Raw genomic sequence first — 6,795 nt, 5'->3', positions numbered from 1 at the left:
GCTGCTAGTTCTGGGAACTCCTAGAGGCCCTGCTGCCTCCTCCGCCTGCTCTGCGTTCCCCGCGTGAGCGCTGGATTATTCCAGTCTTTGAGCATGGCAGATTTCCACTGGATGACATCATGGGAGCCCAGTGAATGCCGGCTCAGAGAGGGGGACGGAGAAGGGGAGGGGGAGCAGAGGAGGGGAGAGGACTGGGGAGCGGAGCCAGAGCCGGGCTGCCTGCCACCCGGCTGCTCGTCCGCTAGCTGGGGAGGAGTGCTCCACCCGCAACTGACAAAGGATGGGAGAATGCCCGCGCCCCGGAATGCCGGCCGCGCGCAGCCTGGCGGCCGCCTGAGCTACTTCACCCTCCGCCGGTAAGTGACTGCAAACATCATTCATTCAATCAGTCTCACTGGGAGCTCCCTCTCTCCGGTTGGTAGTCCTGAGCGGCTTGTCCCTGATCCCGAGCGGGGCTTGGCACAGCATCAGCCCTGGAGGGCAGGCAGCAGGTGCCTTTGCCTGGTGGGTACACTGGGGAGCGTGGCTGGGGTTCGCGGGTGCTGCCACCCAACCTGCGGGCGACGGGCTTGCCCGGTAGGCGCCTCTCTGGCGAGAGGAGGCGGCTCCAGCCCGCCGCCTGGGGTAGTTGCTACTATTGGCCCCCGGCGCCCGCTCTGCGCGCGCGCCGTTTCTGGCGGATCCCCAGTGCGCTGCGCGCTGTTTACACCGGCGTGGTACTAGTCACCCAGCCGCACCCCTCGGAAAGCGCGGAATCGATGACAGCCACTTTACAGGCTCTCGCGCTCCCAGTGTGGGCTTGAGGGGGACGGGGAGCGATTACCAAAGGAGAGCGCTCACCACGGAAGACACAGGGCAGCCTTTGTCTTGGGTTTAGCGCTGATGCGCTCAACCCTGAGTCGGGTTCACTGCAACTGTTGGGTCCGATTTCGGTTCCCTGCAACCGCCCTCCTGCGCGAGAGATGTCATTGTGTTCCTGTGGCCAGCGGGACTGAGAGCTGGGACTTAAGACGCCAGGAGGGTCCTGCGCTCACGGGTGAGTGTCGCAGTTATCCAGGCGCTGAGGGAGCTTCTGGAGCTCCAGGAAGTGGAGTGGCCAGTCGAGGCAGAGAGACGCCCAAGTTTTATCCCCAAGTGGGGTGAGGGAAATGGCAAAGTTAGGGAGACTCACTCTCGCTCTTTTCTCTGGTTTCTGAAGCGCTGATTTTGGAGATTTGTGACAGGTGGATGGAGTCAGAGGCATGGCCAATATGTAGTTAGAGAGCCTCACGTTTTCCTGGCAATTCTTTTTGTTATTCAATAGTTCCAGAAAAGATTTGCTGGCTAAACATTTTTGAGATGAAAATGTTTTCTATTATAGAGCTCTGTGGGTTTAACGAACAAAGATTCTGAACCTGCTCAGGTACCTTAGTTTAGAGTTGTCTCGCCTATAAGTGCTATATAGCCAACATGCCAACACCCAACCCCCTGGCTTTTTGCTTGGCGGACACACGTTTTATTGATGAATTCCTTGTTTAGGAGGTTCAATTTTCAGATCACAAGGAAGCGGTGGTACCTATCAGAACATCTGTTTCTAATGTCAATGTGTTTACAAAAGGAATATCTTGTGAAAAAGATGGAAAGAAATGAAAGTTTGCTACTTTGGGGGTTCAGTTACTTTTTTTGTTTTCATCCACTACAATCAAAAATATTTAAACTTTAAATAGTCATTTTGTATTTGTGAATTTAATGTATATTAAATGTAAATAATCCTTGAACATTAAGGAGATTCTTGGTATACAAGTTTGGTATTCCAGCATCTAACATAATGCTATGGTATAAGAAAGTAACAATCACAATTATAATTCAAAGGGTTATTTTATTTTTCTTGAAAGAGGCTAATTTTTCTTCAGATGATTTTTTTTTCTTAAAGATAGATAATTCTAATGAAGCTTTTCTAAAACAGGATTAAAATGATTTTTCTCAGTGATTGCTCTTTTGATAAAGTTTGGGTCTTTTCAGAACAGATTTGATAGAAAATTATTGGAATAATCAATGTGGTGGAAGTAAAAAAGAAACCGGGTGAGATAATACAGGGAGGCTTTACTAAATACGAATGGTGGGACTATCAGAAGGTGCTGTGTCAGTTTTGATTTTGGAAAAGCTCACTGTAGCTTTTACATGCGTATCTCTCCTGGGAAGTGCATAATTATATGTCTGATTTTGCCACGCTGTGTTGAGAGACCAATGTTATCAGCAAAGAGCTTGTTTTAATCCAGGACTTATGGGGTTATCAGCAACGTTTTCTTCTGTGATACAGAATTTTTTATTTCATTGTTTCTTGACTAATTGTCACAATAGGCTCCACCTGTTTTATCTGAAGTCTTCTTTCTAACTTTGTTGTACTATGTTTTTATAATAAAGTGTATGGGGTTTTACTTTAAGGTTCTTAGAGAACCTGTTGCTCATGTTGACTGCTTTCTTCAAGTATTGTAATAGCAAAAACTCTTTTGGAAATAGACTTGTGAACGTACGAGCTTCTGACGTGCTTACATGATGGGGTGTACGCTACATAAAAATCTACATTTACATACAATATGTGTATAACTCTGATCAGATAATCAGCTAGCAGTGATCAACAGGAGGTACCGTGGTGTTTGGCTCATGGTTTTTGCCAAATTATATTACCTTTAGCGATAAGATGTTTTACCTCCTTTACGTGGTAAATAAAAATGTATATTGAGGAGAACAGATTACATTTTATATATGAAATCTTTAATTTTATTTCAAAAATATTTTATCCAAGAAGGTCAAAAGTACACAGATTCTTCACATTCCACTAGAATACTGAGGAAAGTTCTCAGAAGATATAAGCATATTATAAATAGATACAATTTGATTTATTTGATAGCCAGTACATATTATTTTTAAAACCACATGGAGTAAAATAGTGTCCTTGAACTAGAGAGTATTCTCATAATGTTCTTTAATGTATTTCACAAATACTTTGCCTATTTTGTTGCACAAGGGCTCTTAACTGGGCAAGGTGAGAAAGAGGAGGAAGTTGCATTATAGGACAAAAATAAAGCCATAGCACAAAGCCCAGGGCAGGCAATAGTGATGTTCCAAGGTCACCGAAAAAAGCGTGATGTCAGGATACTGGGAAGTATCCATGGAAAGATCCTGTATGAAGAATAAGTTTATGCTATTTGATGACCTCTTGCTTTCATTGTTCCAGTTGTGTGATTTAACAGATACTTTAGGACCTCTATGATAGAGCGAAACTTCCTTTACCCTCCTTGAGGCAAAATTATGTCTTGAACGCAATCAAGAGGTTGTCTTCTGGGCTTTTTCATGGTGTAATTCAAATACTAGCTTAAGGATGTTTTATGGATCACAAAACGCTGTAGCTTTCACTTTCCTGTAGGCCTTTGATAGGGAAATTGGTCAGTAACACCTTGGCTGAAAGGTTTTTGCATCCTAACTTTTTCTGGAAATACAACAGTGAAAGTCAACAGTTATAGTGTTGCTGAAAATATTTAGGAGTGTGATGATCTAATATTTAGAGGGTTAAAATAATGCTGTTAATGTAGCTTTAAAAATAAAATTAAAAAATTTTGAGACAAATTCTCTGAAGCCACGATTATCCCTTTGCTATATATTGGGTTCATTTTGCAATTTGTGACTCCCCTATGATACTATTAATTCATTTCTACCTCCTAGTGTTTCAGTGATGAACAGTGGTAGGAAATATGTGTTCTACTTTTGACTTTGTCATGTACTTGAGGACAAGGGTCGGAGTCTGTAATCATTAGTTTCATTTTACATAAAGATGAAAGTATCTGCCTTGCCTTTCTCATGGGGGACAGTGCATAGCCAATGAACTAGTGTACAAAAATGATTTCGAAAATACAGGAGGAACTGTCTGACAAATATATATTAGTGAACTTAATCACTTTTAAATTTCTAATTAGTTTCAGTTAAAGAAGTAAATTGATGGAGGTGAACCTAATGTGTGAATTCCATTTTATTAGGTTGGTGCAAAAGTAATTGTGGTTTTAGAATATCTGGCATGTTAAACTTGTGGCATTCTTGCCAATTCACTTACAATTTGTTCATAAAAGCTATGAAGTAAGTGGTTATGTATTTTTATTGAAAGCATGCTGGCAAGAAATTTACTCAGTTTTTGTATGTCTGAAAATATTTTTAAATAGATGTAATGCTGAGTATAGCATTTTTGTTTGGTAGTTTTTTTTTTCAACGTGTTGTTATTTTTATTTATTTATTTTTGAGACAGAGCCTTGCTCTGTCACCCATGCTGGAGTGCAGTGGTGCAATCACTGCTCGTTGAAACCTCTGCCTCACAGGCTCAAGCTGTTCTTGTCTCTCAGCCTCCTGACTAGCACCACGCCTGGCTAATTTTTGTATTTTTAGCATAGATGCGGTTTCACCATCTATGCTAAAACTCCTGGGCTCAAGCAATCTGCCCACCTCAGCCTCCCAAAGTGCTGAGATTACAGGCATAAGCCACTGTGCCCAAAACATTTGATATTCTTTTGACTTCTCACTTCCATCAAACCTGTCAGTCATATTGTTGCTATGAGGGTAAATGTGTCTTTGTCTCTGGGTGATTTTATGATTTTTCATTTGCCATTATTTTCTTTAGTTTTCTATATATTGCAAGGTATAGGTTTTTTGGATTTATCCTCCAAGTTTGCAGAGCTTCTTGAATTTGTGGATTGTTATCTTTCATCAGGTGAAATTCATTGGTGAATTTTTGACTATTATCTTCTCATATATAGCTGTACTTCATTGTGTCTGTTTTCTTTTCCTGAAATCTGAGTTACATGTTTAATAGATGGTTTCACTGTACCCAACATGCTGCCTGTACTTGTTTTACTATTTTCTACTTTTTTTCTCTCTGTGCTTGTTTGAGTATTCTTTTGACCTTCTCTTCAGTTTGCTAACCTTCTTCTACACCATGCCTGTTATACTGCCAAGCTCATCCACAGGTTATTACTGTAATTATTGTATTTTTTTAAATTTCCAAGTGTACATTTGATTTTTTCTATAGATTCCAATTTATCTGTTTTCTCCATCTTTTCTTCTATGACTTTGAGCACACGAATCAAACTTGTTCTAATATTGTAGTCTGCTAATGTCAACTGTATTGCTGTGAGCCTCTTTTCAGCATATCTTTACTCTCAATTTTAGTTACTGTATATAAAAATTATAAAGACTCGGCCAGGTGCAGTGGCTTATGCCTGTAATCCCAGCACTTTGGGAGGCTGAGGCGGGTGGATCACCTGAGGTCAGCAGTTCGAGACCAGCCTGGCCAACAATGGTGAAACCCCATCTCTACTAAAAATACAAAAAATTAGCCAGGCATGGTGGTGGGTGCCTGTAATCTCAGTTACTTGGGAGGCTGAGGCAGGAGAATCGCTAGAACCTGGGAGGCAGAGTTTGCAGCAAGCCAAGATCGTGCCATTGCACTCCAGCCTGGGCAACAGAGTGAGACTCTGTCTCAAAAAACAAAAAACAAACTTATAAAGGCTCCAGATGATCTATACATCTCCAGAGAAGTGTCAACATTTCCTCTGCTAGACAGATACGGTGGGGTGGTAGCCCATAGTTGTATTCCACCCAGCGACTGAGCTGAGTCATGAGTTGTTAGACTTCTGGGCTCCCAGATGCCAAGGCGTAGCCACCGCGCCCGGCCCAGATGTCTTGAACTTCTACTGGTGCATTCACAGGCCCTGGACACAAGCCAGGACAAGACTCCTGAGAATCTGCTCTTCTTTCCAGAAGCTTCTTTCTCAGTGTCTTAGCCTCCACTCATATGTGTAACTTCAGGCTTTAGCAAACCTCATGTAGGTAAAATCAAGTATGTGTCAAACTGAGTGCTGCTACACCTTTTACTTCTCACTGAGCTGTTGGCCCCTCATATCTAATTTTGTCTCTCCAGCCCCTCAAGACTGCCAAAATCTCTGCTAGATTATTTGTCTCACATCAGTGGTCCTCTGCTCAGGCAAAGCCCATATTCTTAGTCTCTCACTGTCTTTCCAGATTGGCAGTTGCCCCCACTCTTCATCCTGGGGGAAAAACATATTCTGAAAACTCACCTTACCTCTTTGGTACTTCTTCCATCTGTAATCTTGAAGCTTCTAGTCTTGACCTCTTCTGAAACTTTCCACCAGGTTTTATCAGAATACTGTTCTTATATCTGGCTTTTCTAGTTATTGTTGATCAAAACCATCAGCTGAAATGTGTCATTATTTTTAACTGATAATAAACATAGATGTACAGTGATCAAAGACCATTTCTTGGTGGTAAAACTGGAGTTAGTAGTCCCATCCCACAGCCTCCTACGCAATACAGCTAACACCAAACATATTTTTAGAAGTGATATAAAAAGAAGGCAGATTCTATTAAACAGCCATTAATATACTGTGTGCCATTTTATATTGAGACAGTTTGTCTGTTTTTTAAATTTTGAGGTAAATCTTTGTGACAGTGAAGACCAGTAATTCAAATAGCCAATAGATTCAACTTATTGGTAACTAAACATAATAAATTGGTAAAACTTTTGTTTCTTTTAGGACTAATACACACCCAAAAATACAGACACAGACACGTGTGTGTATATGTGTGTGCATAAAAAAGTAAGGCTCCTTTCTGAACACAAGAACTCCATGGTTAATGAATCATTCTAACTTACAAATAAGCGCTACATTTATGGAGTGAAAAATGTGTGAAATCTGGAATCTCCCGCTTCTTAGAAACAACTGTCCTGTTTTTCCAACTGTTGCTCTGAAA

General features: G+C 41.5%; 1 protein-coding gene across 2 annotated transcripts in view; it reads left to right on the top strand.

Annotated features, from left to right (window-relative positions):
* Positions 1-205: 205 nt before the first annotated feature.
* MARCHF1 (membrane associated ring-CH-type finger 1) overlaps positions 206-6,795 on the top strand; it is an 864,354-nt gene continuing 857,764 nt past the window's right edge. The window contains exon 1 of one of the 2 annotated variants that reach the window (XM_063638342.1): positions 206-356. The gene's annotated coding sequence lies outside the window, so the exon portion shown is untranslated. Of the gene's footprint in view, positions 357-905; positions 1,037-6,795 lie in introns of those variants that run through there. The other variant, XM_055276314.2, reaches the window with a different exon arrangement.

Source organism: Symphalangus syndactylus, chromosome 4 (genome assembly GCF_028878055.3).
Source record: "Symphalangus syndactylus isolate Jambi chromosome 4, NHGRI_mSymSyn1-v2.1_pri, whole genome shotgun sequence".
NCBI classification, from domain to species: domain Eukaryota; kingdom Metazoa; phylum Chordata; class Mammalia; order Primates; family Hylobatidae; genus Symphalangus; species Symphalangus syndactylus.
This window is presented reverse-complemented; position numbering and strand designations above follow the sequence as displayed.